Source organism: Mercenaria mercenaria, chromosome 1 (assembly GCF_021730395.1).
Source record: "Mercenaria mercenaria strain notata chromosome 1, MADL_Memer_1, whole genome shotgun sequence".
NCBI lineage: Eukaryota > Metazoa > Mollusca > Bivalvia > Venerida > Veneridae > Mercenaria > Mercenaria mercenaria.
The window spans coordinates 39,972,303-39,999,416 of record NC_069361.1 but is presented as its reverse complement, the minus strand read 5'-3'; the positions used below and the strand labels follow the sequence as shown (position 1 = coordinate 39,999,416).

Sequence of the window (27,114 nt, the reverse complement as noted above, 5' to 3'; positions counted from 1 at the left end):
TTATAAATTAACTGTATACATAACAAAAGGTACAGTGTAATATATTCTAGAAATATTGGGCTCAAGAAACAGTGTGAGCGGGTATAAATTTTTTTATATCTTATCATAATACTGTTCCTGGATGAAACAAATATCATTTTTGTCAGTGAGAAATGCTTGCAAACAGAGAAATGAATGGATCCTTGACGGAAAACCAATAGCCATGAATGACATTGAAGTAAATGTTAGGACATCTATAAAAATCTAAGGCATCCTACAACTAGTTAGAATCTGAGCATGCCTTTGAAATTAAACAACGCAATAGCTTTTTTGATGTTGTAAAGATGTGAAATTAAAATAATCGATAGGAACTTAAACGTATAGGCAATCAAAAGTTCCTTTGAGGACGGAATTTAAATGGAAAGTGTCAAAGCCTTTAGAAAGGAAGTCAATTTTAGATATAAAAACGCTTTTCTGGTAAAGAGCTTGCTCGAAATGAGACAAGTAAACATCATTCGTGTCAATCCCGGAAATGTTAGGGTAATAACAGTTTTTCAACAACAATGTCCTGATCAGCAAATCAATACACTGACAATTAGAAAGCATTATAAGATTTCTTATTTTTTTTTATATATCTTTATAGTACCAACATGTGCAAACTCATACATACACGTAAATTTTAGTTCATGTCCAAAACACAAAATATCACACAATTAGTAGATTTGTTCAGTACTTGTGATTCTTAAATTCAAGTAGAGGATAATGAATAAAATCTTTACGAATATCCTTTGCAACCAAGCAAAGGTGAAATGAAATGTGTAGCACCCCTCACACCCCGTAGCACCGGATTAGGCGGAATTCTATTACACAGATATTGAATGGATTCACCATTATCCCAAAGAACCGGGAAATACAACAATAGTGAATCAGGGTACGAGCCCCACGGCATTGTGACGGTTAATTAAATCTAAAAGAAGATTCTTTGGAAGCAAAGAATGCAACCAAGCAAAATAATATCCTAATATCTACTTCAGTATATTCATGTGAACGACCCGCATGAGTACTGATGCGAAATTAGTCTAAATTATACTTTTAATTCAGTTTTTAAATTCCCTTTTATTTTACAAATGAATATAAAAACGATTTTTTAAACTACATATGCAGCATTTAAACAGAAAGAGATTTATTTTGCCCGCCTGATTTATTTCATCCGAACATCCGAACATTTCTTTTCCACTAACAACATTGACAATAACTGTATCAGTATAACAAAAAAAAATCCATCATAACTATTATATAAGTAAGTTCTTAAAGAATATCTTTATCTGTTCACTACTAACTTTCAACAGCGAAGATACCAAAGCCGTTCCGAATTCAGTGGCTTTCCTGTGAACTAACATACCATCATTAAATTAAATGCTTTCGTTCTGTATTGGTTGTTACACTGGTGCCAGTTTTGACATTTTATTTTTGTACTGAGTTTTCAAATGACTGAAAGAACACTAATTGTAATTTTAATTAACAGATGTTTGACATGCCACTCTTATTATCACACTGACAATAATTCACTTCAGCTCTACTTGGCATGTCACAATATTGAGCTTATGCAGAAAATACGAAGAAATAAATGGATAGAATGCGTGATGCAAGATAGCTACAAACTTGTTTAGAAGGCAAAAACATTGTATTTCATTGACATGCTGACCTAAAAAGAAAAACAGTTCTTGATGTAAACAAACAACACTAATGCCTTTCTAGAGTAAACTTACAACAGTGTATTTTTTACAAAGTATATGGAACATTGTTAGAAATATATTCAGAAAAAATGAAGTAGGGCTATAGGCAACAAGAAATATCATTAAAAATGATGGTCGGCGAATTGTAATAAGGAAAGAAGTTTATGAATTTTTCATCTAACATTCATCTTTCATCTAACATTTTTCAAATTGCAAAACTAAATACCGCACTTTAACAATTTAAATGGTTCTCTTTTAATTTTTCGCAAAGGTTTCGTAGGGTTGCAATTTTGTTTCGTTTATCCTTAGACGAATAATTACAGCAGTAGTTTGATGAAGATTCATGAAGCGGTTCATGAGAAGAGGTCATTAAACGTGTTTATATTTTTAGCTAAATTGGTCCCTATCCCCATTTGTAACAAAATAGCAGGAGACCTTACGATATTGTTACACATCGAGTTTGATACAAATCCATTACATTTTAGTGGTTAATGCGAAGAAATGCATATCTACTTTTAGCTATAGTGGTCCCTAATAGGGCCCAAGTTCCTATATAAATAAATTTGGAAGAGGACCTTATAATGATGCTCCAGACCAAGTATGACAAAGATCCACCAAGCTGTTCATGAGACGCTGTATAAAGGCATTTATAGTTTTAGCTCCAGCAGCCCCTAAAAGGGGTTAAATGTCCCAGCTGAACAAAGTTGGCTGCGGGCCTAATAAAGATGTTACAAATCAAGTTTGATTAGAATACATGAGACAAAATCAATTAAAGGATTTTTTTAATTTATTATGTTTATTTATTTCTAAAATAGGTCAACTGATCCCGCTTTAACAAATGCATATTCGCTATTCATGAATCTTTGCACAATGACGTCACACCTATAAAAAAGTGAAGGTCAAGCAAAAGATACAATTGTAATTATTTCAATATTTCTGTTTCATAAGCAAAGTTTGACCGTAGTCATATCACATAGACAAACTTATGCAGCGTACCTTCATTTCAGAGTAATGAGATTCAGTCATTATATAGCATATATATAATAAAACAGATTTCAACTGAGTTCAATATTTGCATACCATACTAAAGAAAAATATTAATATATAGTAAATCAGTTAAATAATTTATAACAAATATATCAAAGCAAACAAATACTCATTTTAATATGCGATCTGAATAAGTCACAAAAGCAAGAAACCTTTTCATATACAGACGATAATTGTAACAAGGAAAATCTTTTAAAAAGCACTTCTCTACATAAAAGACTCTTATCACACCCTTATTCATTTGATACACAGCCCGTATTCAGCTCTTTCTTTAATTTGATATATGTTGGTATTTGAACAGGTTTTTATCATATTTATTAAACTTACTTATCATTTTGAGATATATCAATATTCTTCTTAAATATACTAAGCCAAAGTTAGCTTTAAAACTGTGAACAGCGTCGTTTAGGATAAACGCTTTGTCTACATTTCACTCAGTGTAGCACAATCAACAGAGTGAAAGAAATTGACACTCTCGTCCAATCAGGCGTGTTGCATAAATCTTCCATTTTGATAAATTATCTATAATGCGTTATCAAGTACTTTGATTTGCAAACTGAAGTCACGTGGCATAGGTAACGAAAACGAATTTAGACGGCGTCGCCGAAAAACTAAACTCTGTAGTGAATTGAAGTGGAGGGGAGTGGAGTTATGCAGGAGTTTTGCGCTATGGAGTGGAAACAAATGACAATATACAGCGCAACAAAGTACAAACCACAGAGAAGACTAAATTGTGTTTGTTACACGGGAGTTGGTGCTTTGGACAGGTTTATTTGATAATAACTGTGCATTATGTTAAAGTCATTATCCATCTTTTTAGGTACACATTTACACATCAGAGGTGTCTTAACAGAGGCTTACTGTAATAAGAAATTTCACTTGTTTTTACATATTTTAAAAACCTGTATAAAAATATTTTGAAAAATATTCTTCAGTGACCATATTCGTTCTAATGACTCGTAATGTGTATGTCTAATAAAGTTCTACATTTACGTTTGAGACCACTCCAAAGCGTAGCATTACTCTCTTAGGAACAGATAAATTCATGGTATTGGCAAATTTCTCACATACGATTTCACGCAGAGTTAATTCTGTGGAAAAGTGATAAATTGATGTAGACAAAATGTAGCTGAGAAGAGGCTGAATTGCATCGAACATTCATTTCAGACACAAACTATACAAAAACCATATTCCCAATAGTTGCATTGAACATGTCCGAGTACACATCTTGAACTAGTATTTAATCAGTCGGATATAATGAATTCAAACTAATATGAACATTCTCTATAAACAAGCCATTTGATACATAACTAGATAACACTGGCGTTAATCAAACGTCCCGAATGCTTCATTTGATCAAATCCTCGAACAATAACGGTTTTAGCAACGTACGCAACATTATCAACAAAACACCGTCCTTGTGTCAAAACTGCAACATTACAGACACAATTATCTAACTTATCCGAGCTTATAAAAGTAACATCTACCATAACTACTATATAAAAAATCCTGATAAAAACGTACAAGAACAAAAAATAGCAGATTATCTAAAAGTTTCAAACTGAAGACACTTTTCAAAGATATCAATTGCCTTCCATAAATGAGGCGAAAAATACGGAATCCTGTTCGTGCCACTTAAATTGTTGCCTCGCCAACACGCGACAACGCGATAATTATCGCGTTGTCGCCTTGTCCCAAAACATACTTACATGCGAGATTTAACAATCCTCGCGAGGTTAAGAGGGCGACAATTATCGTCTTAATTTTCGCATGTCTTTCTTTAACCTCGCATCGTGAAATTGAAATCCAATAGACATAGTTGCGAGAATGAGTAAAACCTCGCATTGTCGCATTGTCGCCCGGTGTAAGGGATAATGTCTCACTACATCACCGTGGTATTGATAAATAGCACCCCGGAAGAATACCATCGATCAATTTGTCCGGAAATTTAATCCCAAGCGACAGTGCGACAATGCGAGGTTTTACTAATTCTCGCAACTATTTCAATTGGATTTCAATTTCACGACGCGAGAATTAAGAAAGACGCGACAATTAAGACGATAATGATCGCCCTCTTAACCTCGCGAGGATTGTTAAATCTCGCATGTATATATGTTTTCGGACAAGGCGAAAACGCGATAATTATCGCGTTGTCGCGTGTTGGCGAGGCGACAATTTAAGTGGCATGAACAGGATTCCGTAGAAAAAGGTGGCTTTTTTGCTAGATCTGTTTCTGAAAATGAAAACCGGCGATTGTACAAGTTTAGAGCATATGCGTACACATGTTACAAATTAGTCTACACAGACTCGTTACAAATGTACCACAAACAATAAATTAACATCATAAAGTATTTATGAATCAGCGGTTTTATATCCTAAATAATCCAAATGCAATTTCGTATCCCCAATAAAGCCACTCTAAGCAATAAATTAATTTTGAAGAATTATTAGTTATACAAATAAAATCTGGAGAGCTGAAGCTATTCAGTTGATTCACATTAATTTCAATGAGCGCTTCAAAAACTTCTCTTTGAGTCAATGTAATGCGAGTACAAGATTTAGCTTACCAAAAGGTTCCTTCTAGCACATATTAAATATTTTTAAGGGATCTTTAATAAAAAAATAATGAAAAATGTGTTTCTTTAGTTTACGTGCATTCTTATCTATTTAGGAATATTTAAAGTTATTTCACATAAACATTTATTTAACTTAAAATAATAATACCTTTAGATGAACGATTGTCTAAATATTATCAGCGGACAATAAGTAATAAAGACCATCACTCTATCAAAATTTCGGGAATCACTGTCGACAGCTATCCTTGTGGCCTCTTTCTAAATAGCAATAAAATAGCAGAAAAATGCTGCAAAATGCCTTTTATTACATCGCATGATTGATACTTTTAGCTCCAGAACGATTAAACCAGCAGAAAAAAAAGGCTTTTATATATGTCGGCACCAACAAACTAATGGATTTGAAAAAAAATGCGTACAAAAATTTCAAAGCTTGAATCTTACAAAACAATTAATCAAATGGCATGAAATTACAAAGTTATATTATATTTTATAGCTCAATAAAGTGAAAAATGCATTAAACAGTTCTGGATAAAAATAAGGGAAGTAATTGAAATGTTGTAATCCGGTGACGGTACGTCTCGTGCAATAGCATTAACAGACAAGCGAAAAATCTCGAATGGCTTTATTAATAAGAACCTTTGGAAGCAACGAATGCAACCGAGAAGAATAATAGCAGTCGATATTTTTGGGCGGGAGTCTATTTTTAGATGATGAATATTCATTTATTTAATCTCGATTCTACATATGACATGTTAAAAGTTAGTTAGTTTAAACTGTATTATTGTTTCTTTTGTAGGTCTGTTATTACATAGTATTGTTTCGCTAAAAATTGATTTAAAGATGCGTAAAAACACATTGGCAAAGAGGCTATTTGTAATGAATATGCACAAGTACAAAATGGCGGCGCCCTACTGGAATTCGGATGCCTTTGATGATACCCTTGTATCCATTACCTGCTCAGTCAAGTGTGATATGTTCACCATAAGTGTTCCTTCTCATGAGAAGGAACAACAATTGGTTGTGTCCTATGGACTTTCCTTCTCCTTAACATTTTACCAGGTAAAGGTAAACTTTTGTCGTCTTTCCGAATCATGCCATTTGTCCCAGTGGCTGAGCAATTTAGAGCAGTTTTAATGCATTATGTTTAAGTTCTGATCTGATTCAAGTATTTGATGTCGCAGATTTCTACACGAATTGTCATATCTGTTTCTTGTTTATATGGGTCAACTAGGCTTAATAAACCTTAATTTTATTATTGGTAGTATAAATACAACGGGCGTGTAAAACTTATAAATGATTTTCTCTGCATAAAATAATTCAATTACATTTCTACTTCTCTTTCAGATTACCATAATGCAATCTTCTTCATTATTAAACAGCATATATGAAAGTCATGATAACGTGTCTTTTATTCAGCTTCCTCATTCGTGTTTGTGCCAGTTCCAAGGTCGTATCCCGTTGTGTTAATATCATTGTGCGTTTTAATCGACCTGGCGGGGCGGGATTTCGCGACGGTCCAATGCATTATTGTGCAGGATATGTAGTATATTCGGCAAGCTGATGCCTTATTCAGTGGCCATCTACCTTACATGTTAACCAATGTAGCGTTGAATTTTAGTCGTTGGTTACCGAAAGTCAAACAATCCCCTTGTTCCTTTTAACCTTTAAAATCCGAAATGAAACTGTCTTTTAAATGAAACAGGAAGAACAAGATTGTAGGACTTCTAGAGACTTAGTATACTGCTATCATTTTGTTTGGACGAATTCTATGCTTGCAAAGCATCCTCTTAGATTATTGTATTGCATAATGAGTGAACAGAAAGTTTCCCACACATGTTCGGTGTTATGTCAAAATCATTTATTGAAAACATATTAATAGTCTTGCGCATTTCTGAAATTGTCAACCAACAGTCCCTGACGAAGAACAATGTAATTATCATTATCTCTAGAGTATCCTTTGTAACTATGAAACTATTCCCAGTTGATTCTATTACAATGTTAATAACGGACTATTTCTAACGTACAATAAAAGGTTCATTCGTGATTTTGACTTAGGTCAGTATATAACCTCCGTCGTTGAGCTGCCTTTTCGATACAAGTTTCTATTAATAAAGCGGTCTAAAACAACAATTGTAAAAGACAAAGGTTTCCCTCAATGTACAATTCTGAAAAAAATATCCAGGCAATGATCGTTATTGTTAAAACATACAACGCACGTTTAGACGTTGAAAATTTTCATCAAGCAACCTTAAGAATGAGTTTTGTGTCAACTTGTGACATAAGAGACTGCAGCATGCTAGTCTTCATTCATTGCACGAATATCAATCCCTACATAGCAGTTATGTAATTCCTAAAATCATTCGTCCTCTAACTTAACTTATCATTTACCAGAGAGGAACAACTTAGTACAACTTAGCACTTTTGAGACTAGAAAATATGATTAATATAAGTGAAAATGACGGTACTTCCATATATAGACAGAACCATATGGTATTCAAACTATCCCAGGCAGATGTCCTATCAAATACTTACTGCATTGCAAACTCTGCACTAAGCAAAATATTCAAGTCTAAAAATACATATCTATTATAAACAGAACCCATCACCGGAGGGGATGATGAATTGCTAGTTTTTCAATTATCTGTAGACAGATTTGATATTAGATTGTAGACAAATTCACATATCTAATACATTCTAAGTAGTCGCTTCTAGATAACGTCTTCGAATGCCTCCCCGATGAATTTACGGTGTGTCTGCTAGGACACATCATGGCAATCACTTTTTCGTCGCTAAAACAGCACACATATAAAGACCATGTCTAGCCACGACCTTCCCTAGCGACTACTTCATAGCTGTAGAATGATTCTCCCAGGAGTAGATAAGATCAGAACGATGGCATGCTTTCCACACAAGATTCAAACAGAATTTATTATTTGGCAGAATGTGAAAAATGAAGTAGACAACGTATTATTTTTTTTTTTGGGAATGGTTTGCTGCAAACAACTCGTATTCGCAAAGATGCCTCGCTGCATTTTTGATCCATATTCGATCGATGCACTGTTCTTGGAAAGTATCCGTTTGTTTCGTTTGAATAAATCTTAAAACACAGCTACTCGTACTAGGACCGTCTCTAGTGGGGGCTGTAAAACGTTTAAATGGTCCATACTAATATTTTAATGTATTGTAACGCTATTTGAATGTATTGTCTATAGCAGAGGGAATACATTGTATTCTAACATTATAATGTTCAATGCTTCATTTGGTACTATTATTTATGATTTTAAGTAATTCTAACTTTCGCCGTTCATGCATTAATCTGACTTCGACAAGGGGCGATTAATGATATGTGGACGAAATGTGTTTATGCCGCTATCGTGCATTCACTGGAAAGTTTGCTTATAAATTGCGCATTATAAATGCAACTGCTGCTTGTCATGTCCTTCCTACTACCCAACAATTAAACACAATTTCCTCAGCAAGCACCATAGAATAACGAAAATAAAACTAGTGAGATTAAAAGTTTGTCTTGTTTACTGTAGAAGAAAACATTTTGAGTTACACAGTAAATTTTGAAAGAAATCTCAGTAGTTAATACCTGACTGAAATTAGTCTTTTAGCTGACTTTACATTCGAAGACCAAAGACCATGTCGGCGGCCTTCTCTTGTATTGTATTTAACAATGATTTACTTAATAATAAAAATAAAAAATAAATCCGTGTTGTAGTTTTATAAAATCAGATGACATTGACAAAATCAATAAAAAGAACAAATGGTAAAACATAAGCGTAGTCTAGTAGTGATAGCCAAAACATAGTAATGTACTGAAAAGCATTCAAATGCTGACTGTAAATATTCTGTTTACAGAAGTCTATGCTCACGGGAAAGACGCATTTAACTCCGTTGCACATATACAATGTATTCTACCTATACAATCCAAGATTATTCTTTTATAAAAAAGATACATTTCTGCGAAACGAAAGTGCTTTGTACATATGCATACAAAGTATTTTTTTTCTGACTTGTACGTGCACGGGAAAGATACACCAGCGCGAAATACAATGTTTTTTTTTTACTTATAAAATCCTAGCTTTTGTGAAATGAAACTGTTTTCACACAGAAAAATTCTTTACTTGTATCATATAATTGTCTCTTCTCCAATTTCGTTTATCCTGCAGTTATAATAAATTGTTGCATATGTCAATAGTACTTTTGTATCTAATGTTGTATTGAATAATATAAATTGCAGCAAAACAATTTACACTTATGATATCTAAAATGAATACATTAATCAAACTTAGGGCATTTTTTTTATAAACAATGAATATTAATAGTAATATACTTATGACAAGTCGATCATTTCAACACATATTCACAAAAAAATATACAAGTTTCCGAATAGAACAACATAATACCTGGTACGACAAATAATAAAATAGACGATATACTATTGTATATACATTGTACATCATCTGAAACAAAAAGAATAAATCATGAATTTAGTAACTACAATAAATATCCATTTATTATTATTGTATGTTTGTAATATCCTTTGAACATTTTGGTTGACTTTTGATGTATATGGAGAAAATTTGATAGACATTGCAGGCTTATATATATTAACATCTCTATACAGTAAGAAAATAAATTACAATTAGATTTAACAGAATTTATGTTATAGTTACAAATGTATTTATATATAACATCAGTAATTCATTCACAATTTCAATATAATTCGCATACTTTGCTCAAACAATCCAACGATTTTTGTTACTACAGCTTATGCGCTAAACAAATTAATGCTTATCAAATATAATAAAATGATGTATTATCGTCCTCGATTATGACTGAATGAATTAATTTACATAGATGAATTTCATTCTTCTGGTCTAAGATAAGAAAAGAAAAAATGTAAAATCGAATAAAACATATCTGCTATCACTTATGACGTTGGCAACAAAGTCATAGTTGTTATAAGAAACTGGTTACTAATTATGAAAATATAACGTTATAAATAACTAGGACAGGTTACTGTTATATACCATTCAAATAAGACACTAGAGACTTCCGTTGCTTGCCCTCAGCACCCACCACCACCGCCGCTCTTGGGTGTGAAATTATTTGAAAATACATTAAATAATTTCGCATACCTTTTAGATAACAAACTACATTCAAAAGATAACATTTCAGATATCTTTATCTTGATTTAATTTAATTAAAACAGCTGTTTTCAGGTGATCGCTGGGAATTTTTATATTACTCATATAATAAATATGCACCATGCTCCTTTGTCCTGTATTATAATGTGCATAAGCCCATGATAATATTTTTGTCGTTCATAACGATAATGCATCAAGTTTTTCATGAGTGTTTTTATATCTAAATAATGACAGGTGTTAATGGAAGTTATTGTTGTATTATGTGCAAAAACGTACTTCTTGTCAATTATATCAAGCAGAGCTAAAATGATGATTTTCTTGTGAAAGTCCTTTTTTTTTTTAATAACATGTGTTTGAAGGTTGTTTGGTAGAGAATAAATCTCAAATAAAACCGCTTATCTTTATTACATGAACGCCCGATTTAACACAATCATAACCGTATCGATTACGAACTTTTAACCAACATCAAAGAACAAATAAAAGGAGGGCCTAAACAACATAATTACAAATTATTAGGAACTTGTTAACAGGGTAATAAAATTTTCTTCTAATCTCACCTCTGTAGCAGTTCAGAGGATGCTAAATTGTTCGAGTTGTAAAACAGTCAGTAGACAAGGCTGAAAGTACCTAGAAGGAAGATGATAAAACTGAATTTTCGTTTTATGCTACTGCACATCAAACGTGTTCATATGCTTATTGCAACGTTTTAGAGCTTTTAAAAGTGTGTAATACTATATTTACAGCTGTATTTTTCGTACGAAGATAGGTTTTGGTATATTACTAATTAACTCAGTATCTTTTTTGAGCTGATGACGCAGAGCTGTTCGATTTGGTGTTGTGATAATATTATGTTCTATCCCAATGCCGATGCGAGATCGATTTCCGGCTTTGACTTTGCCTGAACACGTAGTTTATGTAATATAGGAATGATTTATGCAGTGTAACTGGACATATAACGTGTTTAAGTGACATGATATATTCTTCAGCACACGTTTGGGGAAATAATAATTTTCAAAAATATCAAATGACAGTTTCCATTTTGAATATTGTAACAAAGGAAATGTTTACAGCTACCTTATCATGTAATCTGATTGAAAACCAGTCAAACTTGTTCTTTCCAGATGTAATTTAAACCCGAAAACTAATCAGTGTTTGACATTGTGGTGGACCTCCGCATTTTACTTTTACGTCAAAATAAAATTAACAGCTAAAAATAATTCAATCAGAAACCAAAATTGTATGAACTTATTTAATATTAGGAAAAAAAACAGTAGTATAGGCTACAGGTACAGCTCTGCTACTTTCCGTTTTTCCTCAAAGGAAACATATTGCAAAGCGAGTGACTCCTCCGAGTACCGCATAATTCTGACTCGGAGTCTGACCTACTGAAGTAAATAAAATGTTTGCAATATCAGTTGTTCATCCCTTATCTGTGTATAACATATTCAATGTAAGAAAATGAATATTTTTTATGAATCTGTGGGACAGTCAGTTTAAATAATGAGGTGAAAATATAAGAAACGAACACCTAAGAAACGTGACCCCAGCGGGTTGTCGAACTCACGAGTTGGGGGAGTTAAAAAAGTTATCCCGTCCAGAGTTAGTCAATTCAAGTGTATCTAAAAGAAGGTTTTCAATTATGTAACTGCCTTCCCATTCTGCACTTAATTGCCAGAAATGGAGTTTTCAAAACGTGTTTCGTGGTATAAGATATGCTGTATACGCATCTGTACATAAAAAAACGGAAATATGGACATATTTTGGGTGAATACATGAATGATAAAGCTGTTAAAAATATATAATCAATGCATGTTTAATGCATTAAATGGCATATCAAACGCTTACTCCAAATACACGGCGATTTGTACCTACAGAGAAACGGAGAGGGCATTCATTATGCAGCATGAACGCTTGTATTAATTGCATTAAGGGGAACGGTGGGTAAGAGAACAATAACGGAAAAAATGAAATCAACATAAAATTAATGGAATATAGAATACAACCATGTCTTATTATAAACTCTTACATATTACATACTTATGTGCAAACCTTACCTTACTTCAGTTACATCCAGGATTTTTAATAACTCGACAGAACGTGCACCAAATAATTTTAAAATGTCTACTCCACTAACCTGAAAATACAGAATAAAATGACCACTAGAACCTGACAGAGCTACAGTTAACAAGCATATGCTATATCCACTTAAATGTATACGGGCAATAAAACTTGGTAGTAATCGTGCTGGTTTCTATACAATAAACAAACCACATGGGACATCTATGTTGAAGTGTAATGTTGTATTTGTACATTATAATAGACCAACATGGAGCCTGTGAATACATTTACTTTCGCAAAAATAGTATGATTAATAACTACTGTATCACTTTACCGGTGAACGGTCACCTCGTTGGTGAAGCTGAAATGTTAACGTACCTTAGCTCTTTATGAGACAATTGCCAAAAAATATTTGAGCCGCGCCATGAGAAAACCAACATAGTGGCTTTGCGACCAGCATGGATCCAGACCAGCCTGCGCATCCGCGCAGTCTGGTCAGGCTCCATGCTGTTCGCTTTTAAAGCCTATTGGAATTGGAGAAACTGTTAGCGAACAGCATGGAGCCTGACCAGACTGCGCGGATGCGCAGGCTGGTCCGGATCCATGCTGGTCGCAAAGCCACTATGTTGGTTTTCCCATGGCACGGCTCATTTATACACCGAAAACAGTTTGTCTTAATGCATTGTTTATGTGATAATGTTAAACGTTCTCCGTAAAATCTGATATTTATTTTATGGACATGTAGTTTATCATTACTCAATTGATACAATGTATTTTATGACTAATTTTTGCAATAAAACAACCTTTTTGCTGCAATTGTTTATAAAACAGTATGATATAAAAATCAAATTGTACAATGAATAATATTGGAGGCAGTAATAGGGCTTTCAGTATGTTTTACACAATGAAACAATGCATTTAAATTACCTTCAGACATACTTTTGTTATATACTTCAGTTTTTAACTATGCCATATTTGATAATATTTAGGTAAAGCGTATTTAATGTGTAGCTAGTCGAAGAAATTTAAGATGTGTAGGCATGTAACGGGCGAGAAAACAAGATGAAACTGCGTTTCAATATGTAAAGCAACAGCTATAAAAAGACCTTGATAATGTTATTAAAGATTCAGTTAATCAATAGTTTCAATTAATCAAGAGCAACTCTATGTCTCCAAAGTAATAGGTCCTGTGCGTGTTGCATATCGAATGTAGGTGATAGATCGGCTATACATCATTTTTAACGAAAGCAACCGGGGATAAACTGACAACAAAAAGAATTTATTTCATCCTTATTCTGTAATACTCAAATAGTATCATATTATGGTGAAAGTCTTTTTACTTGAGGTCAAAGAAAGCGTGCTAAAAGACTGATGAATTGTATGAACGAAAATAGCATCACGGTAAATGCGTAGAAGGCATGAAATTCATAGATTATCATTATATATTAATATAACAAGTAGCGACAGAGAGTAGATCAGAAATTTCTACACATACTTTTCTGAAAACCGGTTTCAATTCTAAAATTGTTTAAATATATAACATTCAACGAATGCAAAAAGTTATGAAATACAAGATGCTTTTCCGAGACTTAAATTGCTTGTTCACAAATGTTAATTGTCATCAGTGCGTTAATTACGTGCATGTCGTAATAAGGCATAATTATGGAAAACCATCTACATTCTGTTAACTTTCTGTTTATCATTTACTGATCCATTCGCACTTATTTGTTGTTGTAGAGCCTACGTTTATACTGTACCTCGTACGGTAACTGACAACCCAACCTTAGTTTTACACTTACGAATAATCTCCCAAACTAATGAACCTGGTAAACATTCAAAACTGCATATGAAGTGATTCAGATTTGACATATACAAAAGCTTAGACACTCAATGTTTATCTGAAGTGGAGTTTTGGGCTCTTGTCTATAATGTAAAAAGTCATCCTAGTACACATTTATTAAAGCGTCTTAATAAAACGCATTATTTTGACAATAAAATTATTTCAATTTAAATCAAGCTGAAAAGTATTTCAGACATGCATAGGTCATAAAAATTTACTAATGAATAATGTTCGGTGTTTCCGCTGCACTAATACATTTTTGCAAAAATTGACATAAATTGATTAATTCAAACATAATATGAGCTGCGCCATGAGAAAACCAATATAGTGGGTTTTCGACCAGCATGGATCCAGACCAGCCTGCGCATCCGCACAGTCTGGTCAGGATCCATGCTATTCGCTAACAGTTTCTCTAATTCCAATAGGCTTTGATAGCGAACAGCATGGATCCTGACCAGACTGCGCAGATGCGCAGGCTGGTCTGGATCCATGCTGGTCGCAAACCCACTATGTTGGTTTTCTCATGGCATGGCTCATATATACATTTTGTAATTAATATATCATCAAACACTCAAACAAAGGACCTTAGAGCGGAACTTGTTTAAGTTGACAAAGGTTGCCTCTTGAGTTGATTAAATTCTTTTATTTTTTGCAAATGATATGTTATGTATTGTTTCATGGCTGTGTAAACAATAAAGATGAATTTATTTCCTTTTCATTTAATTTCTTCAGATTATTTTAATAATAAGATTTCAGAGAACATTTGACCACTCACGGGTTCGAAACAGAACTGACTGTGCATTTTCTCTCTTCATATCATACTAATTTATTTTTTCTGGTGTTCGTGCATGTGTCAAATTTGCCGAGTAACGCGCACAATGAATATAACTTCACGTGCATTAAACACATTAATCAACGTTAGAAAAAATAACTGAATCATTATAATTCCATGTTAATGCTTCGCCTCCTCCCCGTATAATGATTCATAATTTCGAAACATTTTGAATGAAAACTATACTCACTGGACTGGAAATGTTTTAACTAAGAAAATGAGTGTGCACACTTATATTTGGTGGAGAAGTAAGACAGCGGTCGCCTTTTCGAATACTACTGCTATATGCATCAGTATAGAATATGATGAAATAGGTTCATCGATGTGTTAAGTTCTTGGCTAAGCCAATCAAATTACTCGAATGAATAGATATTGGAATTATTAGCATAAATAATTTGATAAAAAGATAAACATTTTATTATTTTGTATGCCATGTATATTATTCATCAATTAGATAAACAAAGTCTAGATACTTTTCATCACTGTAAAGTTGACGTCAGTTTTTTTAAAGAATAATATCTGAGCTGGATAAACTATCTTGACTTTAATATTACCTCACAGTCAATAACCTGTAAGCCCAAGTCGTCAATCAAACGAGTTTTACAGTCTGATACACTAATTCTTAGTCAAAAACTTGCTAGTTGTAACTTTCAAAATAATAAGCAGACAATTATAGAACAAACACAAAATGCAAAGCAGCAGTATGCAGATGGAAAATTACTGCATTAAGGTAGACATAATGACTGCTACGCCCTCATTACAATATCTTTGTAAACATGATAAAGTAAAACAAACGAGCTTATTATAAACTAATAACCTCTTAGAATATCAATAACATACGCACAATTATACTTCTGTTTTTGCTTGGGTATTTACTCTGAGACGACAAAAGATCAGCAATATTTTTGTAGTTGTTTTTGTCGTATTTATGAGTCTGGCTGATAAGCGACTGGTGGCGAAAAAATGAGACGCATTAGGTGTGAAACTAAATGAAAGAAATAACACACACTAAATGTATCAAGTATATGCTTTTTTTGTCTCTCTCCTTATTTTCTATATTAGATTTAAAGTGAACTTTCAAATTAACAAAAATGTAAAATACTAAGCTAAATTGGAAAACGTGTCACTGTAAAGAACTTGTTTAAAACATTGCTATTATCTGTTCCCGGGCACAATCCCGCTTTTACTGACTGTTTTCGAATCACAGTCCCACAACTTATATCTTAATGTATAGAAAAGTAATTTCGTAACAAAACAAAACAAAAACCACTACTTGTTTGCGCATGTTACCGCGCAGTTATCTAAAACTTGGTTACATAAATCCTCATTAATGCATTTGATGTGGATAACGTCAGCAATATGCATGTAATGCAGAATCATTATTAGTGGGTTCACTAATTAAGGCTTTACTGTTAAAAAAAGATGAAACAAATGCATTGTGTGCGTGTAACACGCTAGTTTACATCATTCTATTCTGTGAAACTACAAATTAGCTATTTTTCTTAAAAAAGTACAAAGAGCTAATATATTTCACATAAAAAAGGCGAAATAGCATGAATGTTCCGATCTTCGTACAACTTGCGATGCTATCAAACAGTATCTGAAAAGCATCATAGTTAAAGAAAATATATATCTGCACCTTACATAAACGCAATCATTCATGTACGCCAAGTCACTTAAATATCATATAATGAGTGTAATAGAACAATAACCAGTCTACATATAAATAACACGCTCTTGAAAAATCACTAACAGACAGTTATAGCTAGAACAAAAACAACTCACAAAGCACGTCAAACCTGCAAACGTTTACTGTTGTTGATTTCATGAAAATCACTGCACAAAGGTAATAATAATGATTGTTACGGCCCCTAAAACAAAATATCTAAAAATATTGTAAAATAAAAAGACTTTTAATATCAAAACACCGCTTAAAAACAGAAACTCCAGAATTTTCCTACAGCTTCTTCGACTTGTATATTTTTCTTTAAAAAGCTAGCTTGGGGAAGCTGTTTCCCCTGTCGCACTGTAATTTTTTTTGGGCGGTAATTCTAAAAGGGGTTTAGCGAAAATTTTGTATAGAAACAAGGTCCAAGCAGGAATAGTGATTATACTTAGTATATATCTCTCTAAATCTCTCAACTAGATGAAGTTTTCAAAGCAATGAAAATGTAATAAGTAAAATTCGTATATGCTGATTAAGCCTCAGAAGGTAATTTCGAACATACATTGTGCCGAAAACAACGTAAATAAAAATAACGTAAATAATAATAATGTCCTGTCTAAAGAAGTACAGCAAAATGATACATTACAGTTACCGCTTGGTAATACCCCCGACAATCTGTGCATGTTATTCATGTATTCTTCTTGCAATGGAAACTATATAATGTATTTTGTGTTGTGGTTTGAAAATGTTGGCTAAGTGTTATTTTTGTTTTGTTTTATATATCTGATATTCATTATTAAGCATAACCCTCTGTCAAGTGGTTCTTAAGTTATATCAACATCGGTTGTATGCGGTTTACCAAACTCATTTAATTTTTACGCACATTTAGGCTATTCTTGTTTTATTTGTGGCCATATTCCTCATTTAGTCGGAGAAGTTCCTGTGTCTCTGGCTTAAAATTAATTTTTGAACAACACAGTTAAGTACAATTTGACGAGAGTGTATTAATTTTTTGTAAGGCTATTACGCCGAGATTTACATTCTAATTGTATGTGTCTAGTCAAAATTAAATAACATGTTTGAGACTTTTTATATTATTTGTTTGAACTTTATATATTTAAGAAATGACTAAATATATATCATATTAGTGTCTTTTGAATCTCACAACGTGAGTCTCTTTTAATATGTGATTCGTAAAAACAGAGTGTATATATTCTATTTTAGACTAAATGTTTCTTGCCACACTTTTATTGATGACTAGTATCAGGAAGGTCTAATAAGTATAAGTCGTTCCAGCTGGTACCTATACTGAACTAACAGGCAGTTTAATCATGGGAGCCACGTCAATAATATTAAAACAAACTTCGTCGTATGAGTGTAACATACTGATAAATTGATAACCATGAAAACAAAATTTAGAATACCTTAAAACTGCAAACGTTTACAGATTTTAATTACAAGAAAACAATTGCATGAGGGTAAACGTAATGACGACATGTCTATGGACGAGATAATGTCAAATAAACGAATATAAATATATCGAGAGTTGTTAAAAGAAGCTTAGCACTCATCACAACAGAGCTAAAATAAATTAGTATAATTAAAGCAGTTTTAATGCTAACTGTAGAATCAAATTTGATTTTTGCACACATATATATTAATAATGCTACAACAGTATCCTTTAATCACAAATAATTATATTCAGTCTAATCCATAGACTGACATCATTCGTTAGAGTCCTTCAGAAAATATCTCTGCCATTCAATCCTCTCAAATAGCACTTTCTGAAAAAAAAACAACATCTCTTATCTCTAGAGAGAAAAGGGTTTCTTATATGAAGAAAGAAATAAACTTTATTACAGATTACTTGATCTCAACAGACTTTGTAAGTCTATCTAATCCAGTATTTCATTGCGAGTAACTGGTCATATTTTATAGAAATAAAACAAGTGTTATTGAATCTTTCAATAGTTTTTATAACCCACTTGAAACTTCGCATACCCGCTGAATGAAACAGAACTTAGCAATAGCTATGCGCAATGCTTTCAAAGTTTTGTCAGTGTATAGTTCAATATGTATAAAATACCCAGGAAACATATTGGGTCTCAAAATCGTGATATTTCATTGAGCATATAACACTTATCCTACGCTTGGAAACGGATTACCTGTCAATCAATATGCACACACTCTCCACAGGCAGGTTTTGAGAAATTGCAGTCAAGGGAATAATTACCAGAACCACTGCATTGCACGAAAATCACTTACGAATCAGAAACAGACGTGTGCATGTTTTACTCTGCTTTAAACCAGATATATACTGAATGTATGCTACTTTTTTGTGGGCGAAAGATTACCTTAGAACATTTTCGTTTTGTTAACACAGAGATGCGGGTTTCTTAATTTTTGAACGGTTTGATATGTTTATTAATGGGAAAACAGAAACTGATTTAATGACAACCTAACAAAGGCAAAAGTATGTTAATACACACTTTTTAAAAATACTTTATTCCATTGTAGATTTTGATGTAACATATTGTACTAAAACAATATGTTGAACCAACCATAATGATAGTTTATGAATATTTAGAGTACAACCAGTAAAAAGAATTCCGGCCAGTCTCGGTGGGTCGGTTTTAAAGTTTTAAAATCCCATGGATGCTTTCTAAGCGAGCAATTGTAAATGCATTATAAGCTGTAGGACAGCTTTTGCATTATATGAAGATAAAGATGGAAGTTGTTACTGGTTGATGGTATACCAGTTTATATACTTTCAGTCCCAGTTATATTGAGCATTGGCATAATAACCGGGCCGCTAAAATCTAACCTTGTGTCATCATAATTTACCAGACAATATAAAAACAGGTGTCTGATCATAAAATTTTCCAGATGATTCCAAGCCGGCTTTAATCTCTTTAAATGCAGATTGTCTTTTTGCAACGACTTGAAATGAGGACATAAAATGTCAAAATCAGCAGTCTTGCTTCAAACTACAATCTACTGTAGGCGAGAAGCCGTCTAAGTATAAATCGTAGTGTGGAAAAATCTAACCTAAAGAACAGACCTGATAATATCTGACAAAGATTTGAATACTGATGAACATAGTAGAACGTAAACCTTTTGTTTTTAATTACCTTCATTGTTTAATGTATTTTACAGAATATTCTGTCAAATAATTCAACTATATTTGATCAGAACAAATTTTGCTAATATATTGACAACAGAAGTATAAGCTTTAATACCAGTCACAATGCTAGCTTTCTGAATTTTTTATTTGCAAGCACATCAATACAGCCGACAGCTTTTAGCTATTTTGTGCCGTTAATGTTCCAGATGTGGCCAATAAAAGGGAAAGCAATTTTCTGTGCAACAAATAAACGTTATCCAGATGATTTGTTTTATACCGTTATTGATGTCAGGAGCATTGGAGTGTCCAATCTAATTAAATGGATCAAGTAATTTTTATGTTTTTACGAATCGCACAGCTTAGAAAGCGGCAATTAAATGTCTGCTGTTCCAGGACATGAACACATGTATAGGTTTACCAAAATAACTGTGTCTTATCTACACAAGTATTATAGCTTTTAAAAAAGCTAGAAAGTGGCTCGCTTAGCTTTTGTTATGAGTGGGCATAGATGAAGCCAAACATGATATGCCATTGAAAAAGGGTCTATGAACGTTAATAGTAATACATCAATATTAGAGGTGTCAACATAGTCCCGATGCAAATTTTGTCAACACTCATTATTACCACCAAAGAAGCAATCTGATTAATTCTGCTCAGCTTAAAAATAAATATAAACATGTATCCAGTCCCTGGAATATTTCCAATGGTTAGATATCCTAATGGCGTTCAAAGTTTCCCTAACTGTTAAGGTCGTTTGATGATGCAATATTCTACTTGCGATAGATTGGTTCTTTGCGGGTCATTTAGCTCTTTTGTCGTTAAAGATGGCTGCGGCCTAGAAGGGCACTTTGGCTTTTGTAATCCAGGTTTCTATTGGTAACTTCATAAACGAGCCGACATTTTGTTTTAGGTTGCTGGCTTGCTCTTTGTAATTGAAGTAAAAAGCTAGGAGCCAGGAATTGGAGATGTTCGGCGTTTTACTTTGTTTTCATAGTAAAATCTTATCGTAATACTGTCTCGCCGAGGCGAGCCAGCACTATATCTGTAGCATTTTCATGAGTACTGTCTACCATAAGATTTTTATTATTCCACTTTGACAATTCCTTGACATTTATCCAGTGCATAATATGACAATTCTGCATTATAATCACTTTTTATGGCGAAATTATTACGATTGTTTTCTTTTTAATTCATCGCCAGTATGATGTTATTTCCAACTTTGGACAAAACACAATGTAGTATCATATTGGTATGTTTTATAGATACAATCATGAGGGATCTGTTGCATTTTTCGAATGATACTATTAGAATATTGCCACTTTGACATAAAGGTAAACATTTTAAAACGTTGTTACTAGAATCTTCGTTTTTCTTTCAGTACTAATAAATTCATGTAGTTCTCGTTGATGTGTGTTACTATAGCATTCCAGTTTCTATCTTAGACGCTGTATCATGTGTACCGCTTGTTATTATTCCTACAGGTATCTAGTTGCTTTAATTAAAATCAACAGTAATATAAAAAAGAGCGAATGTTTACCTCTATCGAATGAATGTATTGGAACAAAATTAGACACAAGAGAAACACATTTAAAGTATGTTCAGTTAAAAACATGTTTGGACCTCTTATTGAGTATCACTCACATTAAGAAGTGTTTCGCAAAAGAAAACAGCAGAATGAGAAAGTAAGTAACACGCAAATGACGTTTATCACATCACATGTCAGGTCACGAATTTTAAGTACTCGGAATATGTAAATGGCATTTTAGATTGATGATGGTATAATTTTAATTATCAAATAGCCTTTTATGTAAAATAATTATAATAGACAAAACATCTAAGTTATTAGAATGAATATTAGAAGTAATTCAATGTGCCCTTTGTTTTTAAAGAATTTGACATTGATTGGACTCATGTATATACAGATGGATCAGCCACATGCGCCATCAGAGATGGAGGACCAGGAGTTCATCTGGCAAGAGGGAAACACTACATGCAACCACAGGAAAACACTGCAACAATTACAAGGCGGAGACTGAAGCACTCATGACGGCGTCTCAATGATTGAAGACTCGGCAGAAAAAAATCTCCTCAGTCGTCTTTCTCACAGACGCACTGACTGTCATGGAAGCTCTGATCAACAATAAAGCTCCACAGCTGGCCAGGAGAATGCAGAGCCTTAGTATAACCTGTAAAGTAGCACTTTAATGGTTACCATCCCATTGTGGACTTGCAGGCAATGAAAAGGCAGACCAACTAGCTAAGCTAGGAGCTCAGTCAGAACAACCAACAACACCTGTGAGCTACAAGGAGAATGTCACCATCATCAAGGCACTAACGAGACCAAGGATAGAGGAAGATGCTTTTTAAAATTTCATCTCCTTGATCGGTCTGAACAAGTGATGCTGGTCAGGCTTCGCTCAGGGAACAACAAGCTCAATGTTCACATGTACAGGAAATACAGACAGGCACCATCACCAACCTGTCCATGAGGTGAGGAAGATCAGATTACGGAGCATATACTCCAGCAATGTAAAAGGCATGGCCAGGAGCGAGCTGCGACTTGGCCGAGAGATACCTCAATCCACCAGAAACTGTATGGAGGCATTGAAGATCTGCGGCAAACCACAAGTTTCATCGAGGCTACTGGTCTGACAGTGTAGTTGGGTACGAAAAGGGGGAAGAAGACATTGATTGATAAATTTACATCTGATGCAGTACATACATTTTGTAGTTATTACAACTTTTGTACAAACGAGGTCAGTTGACTCTTCTTTTTGCACGTAATAGCAATTATTGAAACTGGACAGAGAGAATAAAATTATCCTGTTACTTTGACATTTTTCTTGCTGTGCTAAACATTTATTTTTATAATAAAAATTACTTCGGTGTAAAGCTTATTTTGGGAAGAACTCGTATTGGTCACCGTATAGCAAAGTGTGTCGGGTATCGCAAAGGCATATCAAGACAAAATTTATTGGGGTCCATGTAGCTGCTCCAATAAAATTGTCCAATAATATTCTTCTACCAAGGCATGTAAAATTAGAAAATAGATGTAAGTTGAATACGTGTCACTGTATACAACTCGTTCAGATCATCTATTCAGAATTTTGTATAATTTTAAATTTTATATTCACTTTTCCCGGGTTCAAGTCCGGTCTCCATATTCATTTTCTCATCCAGTCATACATACAGTTAATTATTCCAAATAATGTTTTAATACCTTTAGCTATTAACAAAACTAAAGCACTGCAGCTTATTTCAGCATTAGTGATACCACGTAGTTCCTTCAACATTACTCTATGAATCTTCATTAATGCCCTCCGCAATATGAATGCCCTTATTACTTGAGCGTTAACTCATTTATGCTTTCAGAAGGTATGTTTACATACAAAAATAGATGTTGTGCATGTTATTCAATACATTAGCTAAATTTTATTCCTTAGATAAAAATTTTGCATCGCTCAGTATTTTCAAGCAAGAATTATTTTAATTGCGCATATCAACATGCAATGTTACTCAACAGATTACAGAATTGTACACACTTGTGTATATTATAATATCACATTAAAACACACATTCGTTCATGTAAACCATGTCTGTAATATATACATTTAAACACATTTCATCAGTCTGATAAACCAGTTTATATTCAAATTACACAACTCTCCCTCCGGAGACTTCTTTCAAAATTACAAAATACAACCACAGAACAAAAACAATGTGCAAAACACCTCACAACTACAAACATTTACTGATGTTGATGATAATATGAAAACTATTGCATGAAGGTAAACATAATGATTCTTACGCCCTAAATACATCATATCTCTGAACATGATAATGTAAAATAAACGAGCTTATTAATACCTAATCACCGCTTAGAATACCAGAAACATACGCAGAATTGTCTTCAGATTTGGTTATATACTCGTTCATTAAAGCAGTTAAAGATATCAGCAATGTTCTTGAAGTTGTTCTTTTAGTGGCACTAGTAATCTTCATCGTTATTCTACATAAGGTAAGCATAAACAAGGTTTATTTTACAGATAACACGAAACTGATGAACTTAACAGTGTGTTGTATTTTATACGGAATGCGCGTCATGGACGTAACACTATTGAATTTGCAACCAAATAGAAACGATTATACCATTATTTCTCTCTAATTATTATAACATTTCTTAAAAGTAATAACTTCAAGTGTATAAAATAATACATTAATGGTTATAAATTGCCTCTCTGAAGGTGAGTTTGAAAGCACCGTTGCTGCATTCACTGGCTATAATAACGTCCTTTTTGATGCAATGTCATCCGTGAAATACCAGAAAAATGATTATGAGAGTTTCAAAATGGAATTAAAACCGACAATTTATACATGCTAATTTTCACTGCAACAGAACATTTTACCCTTTACGTAGTGGAATACCTCATGACGTTATAATAGCATCGGTTAAATGTGATGGGCTACACACATTTAAAAGTTTCTGGTAAACAATGTACCATATACACCATTTTGATGCTGACATTGTACTACGTTTATACGTAAGTTATCCAAATTACGTTAATGTATGCTTTTGAATTAAATGGGTTTTTTTTAAGAACTGTATAAGTGATTTTGATATAGTTTATATCTTTATACAAGAGTATTTTTGTAATGCTGTTACGTAAAAATTTCCATTGATTGTGACATATACATAATCGGAATTTAGTAATTAAAAAACCGACAAGAGTATCTTTTTTTGTTTAGTTTTTGATTCTACTTTTACAGAAAATGTACCCCTGTTTAACGAAAATGTTCAAATTCTGTGTATATATTCTATCATTTTCCTATATTCCAATATTCTATCTCACAGATTAGTACCGTAATATGAACTAACAAGCAATGTAGATTCTTAATTTGATTCACTTCAAAAGATCTTTTGCACGCAACTGCTCCAGCAGTATCCATTTATCATAAACAAAAAGGTCCTGTCATTCTCATCTGTTATTTTAAGAGGAGTAATGGTTATGGCATTCCAGAAATATTATCCAAAATTATTCAGGACTGGAATAAACAGGGATTGTCAATATTTCAATATTCTTTTGACAACCCATTAGAAAACTTTCAAATGTTTTTGAATGAAACAACACATACTGATGGGTGCAGTTTTTTCAAATCGGCTCAAATTTCGTTGCCTCTACAAAGTTTAACATTCCACTCGCATAACCGTTCGGTTAAAAACCATTATACATGAATCTTGCATGCTTCAGATGCTTAAGACAGACATACAGACTAATACAAATACAAATACATGGCATTTATATAGCGCAAAAATTATAAAATATTCTATTGCGCTTTACAATTACATAACGCACATTTAACATATATACATACAAAATATGAACAGGATTCTAGAACTTAGATTTAAAGATTTGGACATGTATAAATACTATTTTACACCACTTCTGATATTTTGTATTTTAACAAGACTACACTCATTGTTCATGAAACTGCCTAAATAAATGTGTTTTCAGTTTTGATCTAAAGCTGGCTTCAGACTGAATGTTTTTCAGATAGCTAGGCAGATCGTTCCACCATTTGGGACCAACGACCGCCATAGATCTGTCTGCTAATTTTGTTCGCCGTCTAGGGATGTTAAAGTTAGTGTCACTTTGTGAGCGAAGTCTGTATCGTTGTCGAGTAGGTACAAACATTTCCCTCAGATATACTGGAGCTGTACCATTGATGACACGGAAGACTATTACTAAAACTTTGAACATGACTCTAGCCTTAACTGGAAGCCAGTGTAATTCTTTCAGAAGTTCGGTACTTGGTTTTTCATAGGAAGCATTCTTGACTACTCTAGCGGCATGATTTTGGACTCGCTGTAGTTTATTGATTTGGTAGGCTGGAATTTCTGTAAATAAACTGTTGCAGAAGTCAATGTGAGAATGAACCAATCCATGCACTAATGATTCAGTTGACTTTTGTGTGAGATGTTTCCGTATTGCCCTAAGGTTTCGTAACTGCACATGAGCTATCTGACATTTTTTCTGAATGTGATGGTCAAAGTTGAGTGTATTGGTCATAGTTACACCTAGGTCTCTGACATGATCGACGCATTTTACGTCACACCCACCAACGTTTACACTTGTGATGTTCAATTTCGCTAACTGTTGTCTTGTTCCATACATAATAATTTCAGTTTTAGATTGATTCATTTTCAGTTTGAAGGTTGTCATCCATTTTATGATTTCATTGAGACAACTGTCGAGTTGTTGAAGAACAGTTGTCTCATTTTGAGAATTTCCCGCTTGAATTTTTAACGCAATCTTGTGGTCGTCCGCGTATCCATAGAGATCAGCTGGATATTTCTGCACCACTCGGTTGAGAGCCGATATATACAGGGTAAAGATCACTGGTCCGGCACAAGAACCCTGCGGGACACCAAACCTCAGTGGCTCCGTGTCAGATGCTGACTGTTCAACTAAAACTTTCATTGTTCTGTTCGTGAGATAAGATTCTATCCATTTCAAGGGAGTGCTATGTATACCAAAGTCATCTTGAAGGATTTGAATCAGTATCGGGATATCGATGGTATCGAACGCTGCACTCAAGTCGATCATGACCACGATTGTTATTTGATTTTCATCTATGGTTTCCAAAAGATCATTATACATTTTGACCATTGCTGTTTCAACCCCATGATATTTTCTATAGGCACTTTGGTAAGCTGGGAGGAGATTGTTAGCTTCAATATGCTTGTTGATTTGATTTAGTGCAGCTTTTTCAAGAATTTTTGGAGAGGAATGTTAAATTTGACACTGGGCGATAGTTTTGCAGTTCAAGTGGGAGACCTTTCTTCTTCAACAAAGGTTTTATCACAGCACTTTTCCATTCCTCAGGGAACACACCAGATAGCAGTGATCGATTTACAATTTCTGTCACAACGGGAGCAAGTTGTGAAAAATGCTCCTTTAATTTCTTAGTTGGTATCACATCAAGTTCACAAGTTGTAGATTTTGATGCATATACAAGTTTCAAAATATCGTTTTCGGAAAGTGGTTTGAACGCAGTAAATGTATTCATAATCACAGGTGGATTTGAGTAGGAAGAATTAC

The 27,114-nt window shown here is 33.5% G+C and overlaps 1 protein-coding gene across 7 annotated transcripts in view; it reads right to left on the bottom strand.

Moving 5' to 3' along the window:
• LOC123541046 (uncharacterized) overlaps positions 1 to 27,114 on the bottom strand; it is a 330,808-nt gene that overhangs the window by 185,120 nt on the left and 118,574 nt on the right. For 5 of the 7 annotated variants that reach the window (XM_053544988.1, XM_053545004.1, XM_045326409.2 and 2 more), the window contains exon 3: positions 12,549 to 12,628. The exons of the other annotated variants lie outside the window; for them this stretch is intronic. The gene's annotated coding sequence lies outside the window, so the exon portion shown is untranslated. The remainder of the gene's footprint in view (positions 1 to 12,548; positions 12,629 to 27,114) is intronic. 7 annotated transcript variants of the gene reach the window in all.